This window comes from Triturus cristatus, chromosome 7 (genome assembly GCF_964204655.1).
Source record: "Triturus cristatus chromosome 7, aTriCri1.1, whole genome shotgun sequence".
NCBI classification, from domain to species: domain Eukaryota; kingdom Metazoa; phylum Chordata; class Amphibia; order Caudata; family Salamandridae; genus Triturus; species Triturus cristatus.
Window position 1 is genome coordinate 1540434021 of NC_140590.1, and position 15208 is coordinate 1540449228.

Below are 15208 nucleotides of genomic sequence, written 5' to 3' on the forward strand. Positions count from 1 at the left end.
TGAAGTCTGTCAGGGTGGTAGGTCATTCGCGGAACTGACAGTGAAGCTCTGGAACACCCTGCCAATCAATCTATGCATGGCTGAGCACTGTTTTAGGAAAGAACTAAAAACCTGGCTCTTTGACCTAAACCCGATTTTACTGTTCGGTCTGTTCTCAGTCTCTGCTTTTGAGTGCTGTGGCTCTTCTTTTGAAGCAGCTGAGCAATGTACAAATGCCTTTGATTGATTGATTTATTGATAGCATGCAGAGCTGCATAGGGACATTTTGGCAGGCCACTAGAGGTGACCCACGCAACTGGTTGACGCTTCCAAGCCTGCTTCTGCAACCATTTCTTTCTTGTACTTGGACAACTCCTTCCAATTCAATGAATTCAAAGTCGACAAGAAAAAAATCAAAAATGCTTCTGAAAACCAATGTGCCGATTTACCAGTATTTCAGTCAATGCAGCAAGACAACTTGTTGCACTGTGTTGCATGAAAGAGAGAGAGAGTGAGAGCAGAAATGTGCCACATCTACTAGACATGGGACATTTCTTCTGTCTCTTAGCGCTGGGGTACTTGTACCTGTATAATGCCAATGCAGGCACTCATGCACTATTGTGCCTGCATTAAAATCAGGATTGTATTTGCACAGGAAGTCATTTTTCTTTCTGTTTGTGTGCTGCTGAATGCAGCACTGTACAAAGAAAGATCGCTGACAGAATATCAGAAACAAAAATATTGTGTGGACAGAATATCATGACAAAAATATGGAGGACCAAAATATTGAGACAGTAAGTGCAATTAGGTAAGTATAGACTTACTATTTTTAACTTCACATCTACATACCTTGAAGATATATATATTTTGTCAAGGTACATATATATGTGGAATTATATATAGTAAAACTTTGCTTATGTATTGAAACTTACTTTCATAATATTTTTGTCCTCGATATTCTTGAGACAATATTTTGCCAACACTAAATTTTTTAGCCTAAATGGTGTCTGCACAATTACACAGAGGAAGTAACGAGGAGAAATAAACATATTTCTCCCTATTACGTCAAGGTCAGGGAGGCGTACCATCTGTGATTGTGCCAAAAAAACATGAGTGGATGTGTGGAAAAGCCCACATTCCACCCATGGAATGCCTCTCTGCCACAAGGCAGTGAAATATGCTGTCTTGCTTTACTTTGGATATACTAAACCATGCATAGCCACGCAAGGTAGCTTTTCGTGGCTTAGTAAATTCCACTAAAGGGCTTGTGTTGCCCTTCACCGACTTGTGTCACGCAAGGGCAACTCAAGCCCTTTGTAAATCTGTCCACAAGTGTCTATGATTATATGGGATGGCTAGTTTACCATAAATAAAAAGATCAGTACTGGTGAACGGCGCTTTTATTTTTTTACCAAGGCTACCTTTTGAAAATACCTGTACTAGAAGTCATTAGAATCAGATGTAAGATAACCATCATCGATTATTATCTAAAAATTCTCTAATTGGCCTTAAAAAACACCGATGTGAAGGTTCTAACTCTTCTTTAGTACTGCTAATGAGCCTAACATTGGTGGGAAATGGCAGGGGCACTTTCTGCCTGTGTTAAAGTAACCTACCATTCTAGTCCCAAATTGTTGGGAGAGTAAATGATTTGTGTATCTGACTCTCAACCTGATTTTACGTTTGGAAGCCCAGCCATCAAGAGTCTGGGGGTAACAGAGGAACCAAAACTATTTGACTAGTCCTCAAACCCACTTTAGGGCATCATTACAAAGCCCAGCCATCTGACTGCCTGCCCTATTGTGGCGGTCGGGAGACCAACCGACAAGCATGTGGTGGTCCGACCTCTGCATTTTGATGTGATTGTGAGGATGGCAGTCGGAAATGCGGCAATACCATGATCCAGGCATGCTGTTACCCTGAAAAAGGGTTGCAGCACAAGCTGACACCGTGCAGCCTATCCTGCACGTCCATGCACCATGGGCCATACACCATGTTGTGCATGGCACATGGTGCATGGAGGTGAGTGGGGGCCCTACATGTGCCTCCAGGGACATTTTTTCTTGGTCTGAGATGGTTAGGGGGCATTTTTGGGGTCCCCTCCTCCTTTTCTGGCTAAAGGAAATGAAGAGGCTGCCGGAAAGGGATATCGTAATCCTGACGGCGGTGCCTGCCTTGGCCATGCTGGGACGCCCCTCCAACCACTGCCCCATCAGGATCTATGAACCTGGTGGAGGTGGTTGTCTTGCGTACGATAGCTGTGGGTCCGACCACTGTATCTTGATACGGTGGTCGGACTGAAGTGCAGTTGGATGTCGTACCTCCACCGACTGGCTATCAGCATTCTGACTGCCGACATCCTAATCAGACCTTAGTGTTCCCACCCAGTTTGGGGGGATTTTGCATTGACAATTCTTCCGCAGACATGGCTGGAGCACATTTGGTGAATCTGAAAATGTTAGCTGGTCCTCCTTGCAATGATGATGAAATGTTTTTACATTTTTGAAAGTCACACCTCCGAATCATCAGTTTGTTTCTAAAAATGTACAGTGAAATCCAGGACACATTGGGACATAGTCCACTACACTTGCTGAAAGATGGATTTTTCCTACCGGAGCAGGGGCGTAAAGCAGGCCCCTGCTGCCCCTGTGGCACAGCCCCTCCCCAATTTCTCAGGGGCCCCATTAACCTTCCGGGTAGTTCCTACTCAGCCCAGGGTCAATCAATATCTGTGAGCTATGCAAGAACCAGGGGCCCCTTTCCACATTTTGAAGGTTGGCCCCATAGTTTTGCAGCAACCCTGGAAAGTCTTCAAAGACGCACATATAAAACAGTATTCACCCTACCTCTGGACTCCTCACTCGCGCAGGTCCAGTTAGAATTTGGATTGCAACAGTAGCATATAGAAAGAAGATATGTATCAATAAAAACATGGTATAAAATCCGGATTAATCAACAAAACGTACTCACTACACTCTCTGGAAGGCACTAGAAGACGACCCTCAATCAGCATACACCAAGTACCTACAGTCATCTTTAAAGTTAACGAAAATGACAGACCTCGGCCAACAGAACTTACCGTTCTCATCTTTGCAGCAAATATTGAAGAAATCCGCAAGAATAAACGTATTAATGGATGACAAAATCATTATAAAGAAGCGTGCGCATGCATGGATGGTATTGCAAACAAACACAAACCTGCAACCCGCAAAATACTTGGGCTTGACCTACACCCCCTTTTTAAAAACAAAGGTGCTAGCTATACGATTCGGCTCGCTACCGTCTAATGCAGACCAACCAAGCTGGAAATACAAAGGACCAAAATCATGTGGCCTCTGTGGAGCACCAAAGCAGAACTTCGTTCATCCAATATGCATCTGTACAGATTTGAAACCATATCGACGTTTATTATTAAAAAACCTTTCAGCATTAGAGCCATCCGCACCTACAGATCTGCAATTTTAAGATGTCGGGACCTGAATGACTCACAGCTTCATTGGAACCTGGTAAAATTCCTACTTCAAATCGAAAAATCACTAGGAAACAGACGGAAAGCACAAGAGCACTTTAAAGTCAATGCAGCACCAAACGGACCTTGTACCCTTTTAAAACTTATGTATTATAGGGAACTTAAATAATTTTTTAATATGTGTATTAATTTGGCGCAACTCACCTTGTTTTATTGGCATATTGTTATGGTTTTAATTAACTTAAACCATAAAGAATGAATCAGCAATCATTTTGCGTTCTGCCACTGCTTCTGGGACTGTTATGGCTGTTTCGACCAGGAGAAAAGAGAGTGGTCTTGATGTTAGGAGACAAACCTTACATCGGTGTGTGTCTCCCAACACCATGTCGTCTGCCAAATGACTTTGATTGACCTGCTGTAAAGATGTTTGCCCATCTCTCCTGAGAACATTTCATAAAATGGCTTACTGTTCCCAGGCAGTGGAGTTTGTGCTGCACTACAGCTGTATTCACTCACATGCTAATTCACCTGTTTGCTCGTCCGCCACAGTCTTAACTCTCAGGCCTCAGCATACTGCCTTTTATTTTTTTCTATTTTCTGCTTTTTTGTCCATGTGCTGTTTGAAATGTAAATTCACGTGATGTATTTTCCGCGAAATGTCCTTTGCGGAGTAGATGATTACGGATCCATTCCAATTAACACTCATTTGCAAATCTTTCATTTGACAAATGAAAGCAATGCTGACATCAAAGGTTGTTTTCAGCTCAAAAAGGTGCATCTATTCATATGCAAAGGGAACTAGTGGTATCCTTTTTTTCTGAGACTGGGTGAAATTGAAACATTCAGTTACTTAGTAACATAATGACATGGACCAAAATAGCCCCTTGAGAAGCAGATCCGTCCCCTCTCATGTTACCAGTAGCAAGCCAATTTCTCTGAGTCAACATAATTAAATGTCTACCAAGCCGCCCAAACTATTTTCACATGTAACTGTGATAAAAACATTCTCTCAAATTTCTGGCATTAAGAACCCTGCTCGTGAAAGGTCAGTAGTCAATACCTTTTATCCTATTATTTCCCTCTGAACATTTCCTCTACAAATTCCAGCGTCTGATAAAATATTAGGGACACTCAAGAAAGCTTGACAGGTGTCTATAAATGTTTGCTTTGATCAAAACGGACAGATGTGACTATGTCAAAAATTTACAACTGGTTCCACCGGAGAAGGTACTTCTACACTTTGGTGCAGTTTTTAGGGCATTGCAATATTGGTAAACATGCAGAACCCAATTACTGAACCTTTTCCAATTTTGTGCACATTTAAGCCATGAATGTGGTAGCCATGCTACTTGTGCGACCTCCACAGTTCAAATCGTCCCCCTAATAAGTGCTGATTGCACTTTGTTCTATATCTACCAATTGCACAATTTCAGCATCGTTCTGCATTGCGTCATCGGAATAGCAAATAGTGCATGTTATGCCTTAATCCAACCTGCACAAATTACAAATGTGCTAGGTGCCCGCTTTATTTGCACACGGCTTTGCCTGGAGAACATAGGGTGGGCAAAACCCCATGCTCTGCGAGTGTGCACCCTAAATATAGTCCTCACAATATCGGTGGGACAGAATAATGAGCACAAAATCTTGAGAGAGAAAAAATGACAGGCAAGTATAGATTTTCGATGCCTAGCTCCACATATACATATACCTACGTGGTACATATATCTTCAAGGTAGGTAGATGCCAAGATAGAAGTAGTAAACCTGTACTTCCCTATATACACTTACCTTTCAAAATTTTGTCTCTCGATATTTTGTCGTCGATATTGTTGATGTCGATATTCAGTTGCACAATCTTCTAGCTGTAAAACTGTTGTGTGTGGTGCGATTTTCCACATCAGTGAGGTAGTACATCAGCATGCAAATCTCCTCTTTCATATTACAACCTGCAAAGCATTTTTTTTCAATTTTCCAACTGAACTCTCAAGCAGGAGGCAAAAATCGTGCAATAAAAATGTTATCCGAAAAAAGACACCATTAGATACCGAAAAGACACCGTTAGGGGGGTCACAAAACAATATTGGTAACCCCATGGCGTAGATACCGTTTCTTTAGTCCATGCCCTGAGAGTTTGCAAGTCAAAATGCAATATGACACCCGGTATGGTGCTAGTGTGTGGCGTTTTTGCAATGAGTGATGTGGTGTACACAATCAATTATTAATAGAATTACACCCCACAGGCTCTATTACTGCTCAAGCTTAAATAGGTGCAAATATAAATTGTGAGTGAAAATAAAGTTTCCCCGTGCCTAAAAATTGCTTTGTTCGGAATTCCTAACCGATGCCCAACAGTGAACATTTGTGTTTTGATTTAAGGCAAGTAAGTAATGCAATTATGTAGTCAAACAATATTCATTAGGTAAAGAGGGGGCGTGGCTTGGCAAGGTGGTCCTGTTGACATGCAAAAACACAACATACAGGGTGACTTCCCTCCTATAAAGCATCCTGAAGCTGCGTCTATAAACTACAATTCCTTTCTGGATATGTTGTGAGGGCCAATAAGATTGATGCAGTTGGAAATTGATTCGACTGGTGATGGAGTCCAAACAAAGCATTTTTGATGAACGATGAAATGAAATCTACCACGTGGGCTTCTGTTGTGGAGAAGGGGGGCTGTGCTGGATGAACCACACATGGAGGAATCATTGTCTGGCATCATACTTGCTGAAGATTCCTGGTACTGCTAACACCACAGTGTGGCATGGGATGGTGGGGAGAGAAATAGTGCAGGTTGGAGCTGCCCCTTCCATCAGATGCCAGCCAGCTCAAGGCAGGAGAGTTGGAGGCAGCTGGAGGAAGGAGCACCATGAGAAAGCAATGGCTGGTCCCACATTGGGCAGTGAGCAAGGGCTGGGTCCTATCCCAATCGACCTATTTGACACTGGGAAGGGTTGAGAGAGACCATTGGTGAAGAATATGCATACCTGTTAACCCCGCAGTGCATAAACAACAGCCAACTTCTACTCCCTTAAGCAATTGTAGGAGATGAAGAGTGTCAAATTAACCCCAATTTCACATAATTCCTGTGAGTAGCCTACGGGGTGACGACACAGCAATATAGCATCAGGCTGCCATGTAAAAGTAATTTACTTCTGATACAACTGGTCTGCAAAAGCGGAAGGAGTTCATCAGCGCTTCAGATATGAGGGGGATCTAAGGACCAACAACAGTGATCTGTAAGTGAAACAAGAGACTGGTGAAGCTTGGGCGCCTTCCCAAACCTTCTAAATTGGTTCAATCCGTGAGGTGGTTACTTTGAACACACCATAACAATGAACAAGCTCATATTTTCCATACCACATATGACTTGGCATAGGGCACTGTACACCTATTGGTGCAGGAGCTTTAGCAGCAAGGGGTGGAGCTTCAGGAGTGAGTAAGATTCTTAGAACCAATCACAAGATTTTGACGGGGGTCTTGAAGTAGTAACTTAAGGATTGCAGATCTTACTGAGAAGATTGAGAGACTAATCGAAGGGGTATTTGCAAGACTAAATCACCATCACCATAGGTACTAGAGGTCTCTCTCAACACGATTGAATGAGCATATACAGTACCAGCAATCAATCCAAAACCTGATGCCCCACCCCAGCTGGCGGTGGGCAGTTTGTTAAGATATAGGGACAGAGACAAACTCCTCTGAGTTGCCAGGCAAATTGGCCTGTTCATTGACAAATATAACAAGGTCTACCTGTTTCCAGATTTTACAGTGGCTATCCACCAGCAATACAGCCTGTCATTGAAGTCAACAGAGCACTGAGCCTAAAGCGCATGCTGCTCTTTCCTTCCAACTTGCTTGTGCTGGAAGATGGGAAATCTCATTGCTTAAGTGAAGCAGGGTGGTGGGCAGTGGATCACAAGATACAAATATGAGAGCTACTCAGTAGGGTACACCAGGGTAAACAACATAGTAGAACGCACAAACAGGCAAAGTCAAAGGCCCGCTAGAGAACAATTGTGCGATAAACAACATAGAATGGTGGCTGAAATGTCGCAGTGTCACAGCGGAGAACCGTGGGGTGGGTTAGGAGTTGGACGTGGCTGCATAATTTGAGCAGCTGCAGGACAGGCAAAAGGTCTAACTCCAATTTAACAGAACATCCCTTGAAGAGAGAAGTGCAGAACACTGCTGGAGGATTAGGGTTTGGGAAGTGAATCTTGAGGATGAATGCTTCCTGACTCGAAAGGCTGAATTTTTCATGTTCGTTAATGTCATGAGAATTACGCTAGTGATTTTATGGGCGGGTGCACCAACAGCTCCCTTTCCATCAACTGAGGACAGTCAAGCTCAGTAAGTTTAGACATTGTGTGTGGCAACTAGGAGCCTCACTTTATTATGGCACATGCCCTCGTCCAACCAGGGTTCTACAAGTGGTCCAAAGATGACTATCTGGTAATGTTTGTAGTTTCTTTTTGGGCAGAAGTAGTTTTGAATCCCTCCATGGGGGAAGTTTAAGGGGAGCTAATTTTTTAAGACAGCAGTAGTTTTCGGATATATGTTCGGCATGTACAGCACAAGCAAGGGAGATTGGGCATTAGATATGTAGGAGTAGTACACAATTCCTAATCATGGGCGCTACAGGGACCCAAGACACTGCACCGCTGGGGTGGTAAAATGATGAACAATCTATATATTCATTTTAATTAAAAGCACATATACATTTATGACCTTGAATAAGAGGGACACAAGGTGCTCAACAAAATGATACAAAGTGTCTTTCCACCTGCGTGGGAGGAAAACTGACCTAGCATATCTACAAGAAAGCCGCTTGACCAAGCCTGAGGGTTTCAGGCTCCAGAGAAAATGGAGAGGGTGGCTTTAGTACATCATTTATTCTTAGCACGCTCGGGCCATGCAGGGAGGCTTTAGGCCTGAATGAGTAGAGGACACAATAGCTCCAAGGCCAATAAGATGCTGAGATCATTAAAATGATATATATACTCTCACAACATGACATAAATACAGAAATGTCAGGCTTTATGAGACGCCGTAAGCCCAGAACAGAGCAGGTTTGAGGAAACATCTGCTTGCTTATGTACTGAGGCTGTACAGATTGACCCCTCTGCAGAGGGATTGTGGGAAATTAGGTTGTTGGTTGAGTGGGATGAAACCTTATTCAATCAATAGCCACAATCCTTGGCAGAGTGAACCACAAAAGGCCACAAAATTAACATGTGCTTAACCCTCTGGTAGCTTGGAACCAAAGTTGTCAGGCTTAGAGGGAATGTGTATACTGTTTATGCAGCACTCAACAAAGTGAAGACAGAAGAGAAGAAAAATCCCACACCAATTTAGAAATATAGAGTACATTTTAATATGTTATTTGCTATCAAAATGACAAATATCCAATAAGAAGAACTTCAGATATGCAATTTCAAAGATTTAAGGTACTTAAGGTAAGCACAGCTCCTAAAATTTCAAAAGTGCCACTCACAGTTTTCTGGTCATGCAACACTGAGTGAAAGTCACAAGTTCAGGCCGGCCATCATGGAGCATTAGCCGGTAGCAGGGACTAGGTTAGTCTAAAGTCCAGCGCAAAGAGTACCATTTGTGATGGAGAAGGCTGCAAGAAGCAGGAAGAACATTGCGGATCGTCATTGCTGTAGCACGAAGAGCAGGTTGAGCTCTGTCTGCACTGTAGTGTGAAGATCCTCTCCTGCATTGCGGATGGTTGATGCTGCTGATTCATGTTGGTGGTCACAGAGGGCTGTTGATGCTGTAGCATGAAGTGCAGATCTTGCATTGCTAGTTGTCACGGGCAGTCACTGTAGCGCGAAGAGTCGAGTTCACTGGAGCCTTTCATTGGCAGTCGGTATGGTCAGCAAGATATTGATGCGAATTGGCCCGGCCATGGAAGAGCCTGACACTCTAGGATTTCTCCTTTTCTTCAAGTAGGACCTCAATTGATACCACACCAAGGGTCCAGGACATGGGGGGCACCTCTTCGGAATCAGGAACGTACTTTATTAAAGGCCAGCAGGGCTCAAGCAGGTCCAGTTGCGGGCTCAAGCAGGTCCAGTTGCGGACCAAACAGGTCCAGCACAGCAGGTCAGTTGGGCAGCTGTAGGGAGACCTCTGTAGCTTGTTGTGTCCCTTTAGCTCAGTAAAGGAGGTCACTTCAGCCTATAATGATGGGTGCAAGTCTAGTCTTCCTTCTCAGACAGCAGGGCGGGGCTCAAGCAGCAGGGAAGTCCTCTGGAAGCAGAGCGGTCCTTCTTCTGTAGTATCCACAGGTCCAGGAAGATAGTGAATAGTGGTTCTGAGGGTCCCATCTGTACACCTGGAGCCCACTTTGAAGTAGAAGAAACTTCTGGAGTGTTCCCCCTATAGAAGTGTCTTGATTTTCCTCCCTTCCTGCCCTGATCCCAGTAGGCCTGCAGGTACAATAGGCTAGTGTGAAGTCCTTTGTGTGTGAGCTGAGGCAGTGACTTTGAAGTACAAATGTGACAGGTGACAGCTTTTACCCTCCTCATCAAGTCAGTTGTGCCCATCCTGCCAACATCTAGACCTTCTATTGTGTGGCTGTCTTGGGGGAATACACAAAGGCCAACTGCCAACAACACGTACTCATGTGACCCCGGAAACAGGTTTCAGGTACCAAATGTTTAAGGCAAGAAAATGGCAACTTTCTAAAAGTGGCATTTTCAGAAGTGGAACTTAAAATCCAAATTTGCCATGAAAGAGGGTTTGCAATTTCAATTCTTCTGACACTAAACATGGCCTTCCAACCTGCTTCCACGTAAAACTATCACTTATTAAGTGTATTAGGGTCACTCAAAGTTAACCCTTGGGAGAGGTAGGCCTCACAGTAGTGAAAAACGAGTTTGTGAGTTTTTTGCTACCAGCGCATGCACAATTTAACAGTACATGTCAAACCTTTTACATACACTCCACCCTGCGCTATGGGCTGTTTAGGGCCTATCTTAGGGGTGTCGATATGTAATAAAAAGGGGAGATTTAGGCTTGGCAAAAGGTTTATTTTGCCAACTCGAAATGAAAGTTTAAAACTGCATACACACTGCACTGGCAGACCTGAGACATGTTTAAAAAGGCAACAATAGCCTCTTGGAACATTACGCATCTGAAGCAGCTGAAGAACGTCTGGACTGGAATCTCCAAGACTTGTAAGAAACTCACATTATTCTTGAATGGATTTTTTTTCCATCTTTTTTTTACTTTTTCCATTAAATTTTTTATAATACAATTCAATCCTACTACTTTGATATAATAGCTTTCTAAGTATACTCAGACATTTGCACTCTATCCTAATTATTCTCACTTATGTCTCCAGTCTAACCAGGAATCGGTGATGTATGGCCTCTGCAAATACGCTATTTACTTCCAAAATTAACCTAAACCTGACACCCGTTTAGAAACCACGTCTATTCTTTGTGCACCCACCTCTCTGCCTGCCTGTTATTCACAAAGCCCTTTCACACAATTTTACTCAAAGTCAGCCTCTGCTCAGAACCTCACGATAAAAATTTAAAAAGATGACTTTGTTTAGGAACTGGTTGGCACAGTGTGGTAATCGTAAACTACCTTTATTTTCATTATACAATGTATTTATTCATGTCTAATAGCTATTCTGTAGGTCACATAGAACTGTAACATATAATGTGCAATTCACTGATGGAGGAGCTTCGATTTAACTACAGCAGAAGAAATTGCAGTTTGTCTAAGCTCGATGCCTTAGCTCTCTACACAAGAATGTTTTTTTGAAACAGCTGAAGACAATAATGTACGGTTTGACAACAAAGGTACCGAATGTGCTTCTCAGAACCGAAATGTTTGTATTCATCCTCAAAGTTCCAATGTGGGTAGAACTAGTACCAATTCTGACACGCATCACATTGAACAGATTGCTAACTATTCTACTGTTGTTAATTTTCTGTAACAAAAAAGCACTGCCAAGGTACATAAAAAGTTTGATGACTACATTTTGCAATTTCTTTTTTATTTATTTCTTTTCTTAAACGATACATGTGGTAATCATATCCTACCTTTATTTTCTTTATAGAATGTAGAGTGATTCAAGGGTAATAGCTATTGTTGATTTCACATGCAACTGTAACATGTAATATACAATTCACCGATGTCGGAGCTTATGTTTGAATACAGCAGAAGTGGTTCAACTTTGCATCAGCTGGATACCCTAGCTCTTGCACCAGTGGGTCCAATTATGGCACTTAAATAAAGACACTTTTTATATAATTTTCAAACTCCATCCCTTTATTACACACAACCACTTTCTTAGACACAACTCATTTTACCATTTTCCTTCTCTGGCATTGCAACATTCTGCATTATATTCTTCACGATTATTCCTTTATTCCTGCTTCCTAAAACACTACATTCGACTCTTCAGACCAATAGGGATGAGTAGTTCGTTTCACACTCCCTGTATAGAATAAATGCACACTAACACTACTTACACAGGTATGCTACAGCAGCCAGTATCCTACAGTGCCCACTGCACATCACTTCACACCAATTAACTCATGACTTACACTCACAGTTTCATCCCCGAGTCTTCATACCAATACCACTAAGTACTTTGCTTCCCACTCCCGCTATACTCTAAACACATACTAATACCACCTGCACAGATATGCTACAGCGCCCACTATGCTACAGTGCCCAGAGCACATCACTTTACAGCACTCAGCTCACAGTTTAGACGTACGGTTTCATCCCAGAGTGTACCGGCACCTCACCTCAGCACCATCTCACAGTGGGCAAAACAGCACTTTCACACCAGTAGGGATAAATAATCCGCTTCACACTCCCTCTATAGCACACCCTACCCACCCTACAAACCTCACATCGCTCCTACCCTCCTCTTTCCCACTTTTTTCTCCCTTTTTCCCCTTACTCGCTTCAACAGAATCACAAAATGGCTGCCAAAACTTCCTAGTTGCAACTGCTCGCACCGCTTGCAGCCAATCACCAGCAAGCTCATGCTCGTAACGCCTCAGCCAATCAGATGGCAGAATTCCCAAATATCGATATCTGTATATTTCTGAAAAACTACTGAACAGATTTACACCAAATAAACAAAAGCATGCTTTCTAGACCAAGACACTTCTCCCTTCCAAATTTGGGGTAATTCCGTTCACCCGTTCAACCTGTAGACTTGTCTAAAGTTTCCTATGGAAATTAACATTGAAAAAACACATTTTGGGACCCCCCTTTTTTCTCGGCCCCCTTCACGAATCACCCCCAGACTTTCAACATAGGAGCTGATCTCAACAAAGAATTAGTTTTGACAATTTCGCGAAGATTCGTCAATCGGCGCCAAAGTTATTGGGAATAGAATGTTGCCATTTTCCTATGGTAACTAGGTCCTAACTATGACTACCTACTGGTGACTGCCTGTAGGCAATAGATATCTTCACCAAAACCTCCTTTACATCAACAAAGATTACTGGCACTCTGAGGTAGGTGTGGCAGGGAATTTATTAGGTAATCGCCTGCTTGCCCAGAAACGCGTTTCAGCTTTACAGCCTTTATCAATCTGGCACCAACTCATGTTTCAAATGTCAAAAGCTCATTTCTTCCAACCTTGTAGGGCGGAACAAGCACTCCGCATTTTCTTTTTTACTCAGCAAAACCGACGTCTTGGTAAACGGAATCTTCAGTTTGCTCGGTGAGTGTTTGTGTGTTAATGGTAAGTGAGCAAGTCAGTAAAACCGACGTCTTGGTAAACGGAATCTTCGGTTTGCTCGGTGAGTGTTTGTGTGTTGATGGTATGCTGGAAACACGGTTGAGGTTTTCACTTTAACTCCTTCGCCGCGGCGGGAATTCCGCTGCGGCGCTGGGGGGTGCGGGGGGGCAGCGCGGTGGTGCTGTGCTCATGACGGAGCCGCTCCGTCATGAGCCACGGTTGAGCTGTGCTCATGACGGAACGGTTCCGTCATGACTCCGCCCAGTTGCGTTGTCCCCCCGCACAGGCGGGGAAACAGCGCCGCGTGGGTGGAGCGGCCGCCAACGGTCGTGGCATGACGGAACCGTTCCGTCATGAGCACACGGCAACCGTGGCTCATGACAGAGCGGTTCCGTCATGAGCGGGGAAGGGGTTAAAACAAAGCAGTTCTTTCAATTTTAAAATTCACCTCTTGTATCTGCGTGGCCAATCACTTTCCTCCCACCGCAAATGATTTCAGTGCCCTGCTCGTAGTCCATTCTCTGTGGGTAGACTCTCGACCGGCTCTCTCTGAAGTGCCTACCATTCTCAGCAGAGAGTTAGTCCTCTCCCAGCGACTGCAAGCACCTCTAGCCGTGTTCCCAGCCAGCCACAGTTTCTGTCTCGAGGCTGGACAGTTGCTGCTCACACTCCACATGATTTGTGGTTCTGCCCTCCAGTGCCTGATCGCAGGTGGTGCTCATGTGATGCATACCGCTATGCGCCTAAACTTCACCAAAACCTCCTTTACATCAACAAAGAGTACTGGCACTCTGAGGTAGGTGTGGCAGTGAATTTATTAGGTAATCGCCTGCTTGCCCAGAGACGCGTTTCAGCTTTACAGCCTTTATCAATCTGGCACCAACTCGTGTTTCAAATGTCAAAAGATCTATATATATATATATATTCCAACAAATATTTTTTGAATTATGGCAACACCTGTGTCCAGGTGCTTTGCTGGTGTAAGTTATGGAGTGGAATGAATATATATATATATATTCACTGAAAAAACCATAGGTTTAAGTCACGTTATACTTAGGAATTAGCATTTAAAAAACCTTAGAAATTCACTGAAAAAACCATAGGTTTCAGGGGCGTTATAGTTAGCTGGACTTTTCACTCGTACAAAACCATTGAAATTCCACTGTTATAGTTAGTTCAGCTAACTATAACTCGCACGCCCGCAATGCACTGCTGATGACGTCACATATTACATCACTCATGACATGGTCAGTGACATCACTCATGACATCACTGATGACATCTCAAATGACATCACTGATGACATCATCTTTGTGATAGAGTGGCAGACCTCCTCTCCCCCTAATATAACCTTTGATACACACATTCAAAAATAGAAACTAAAATTTTCAAAACAATGGACATACCAATATCAGTTACAACAACCTATTCAGTAATTCTAAGATCCACATACACATCCACTCATTCACCAACAGTCCTATACAGTCACTCATACATGTACTCACTCATCATATGTACTCATACACCTATACATCCTGTTACACAACGCCACTCATCCATAGAGTTACTCACACACATAGTCACTCATGCTAATAAAGAATCAAACATCCATTTACTTGCATATACAGTTATACACACACCACCACACTTACTTCTACAGAAACTTACACATACTTAGTGTTTTAAACAATCACTTATAGAAACACATACTTATTCATACAGGAACTCTTTCAATCTCTCACTCTCAAATACACTCACATATATACACCAATAGTCACATATACTAGTTTAAAACATAAATTAGTTACTCATAAAGACACTATTGAGACAGTCATTCACTCACTAACACACCCATGCACACACTCATCCACCAATACAGTCCTGCACACATGCTGTCTTCAACACATACAAACAGTGAGTCACTCATTCATGCACTTATGCACTACGTAATACCCCCACCGAACCATACAGACACTCAGACACTCATTCTGATACTCAAAAAACCAACTAATAACCTATATAGACACTCATGTA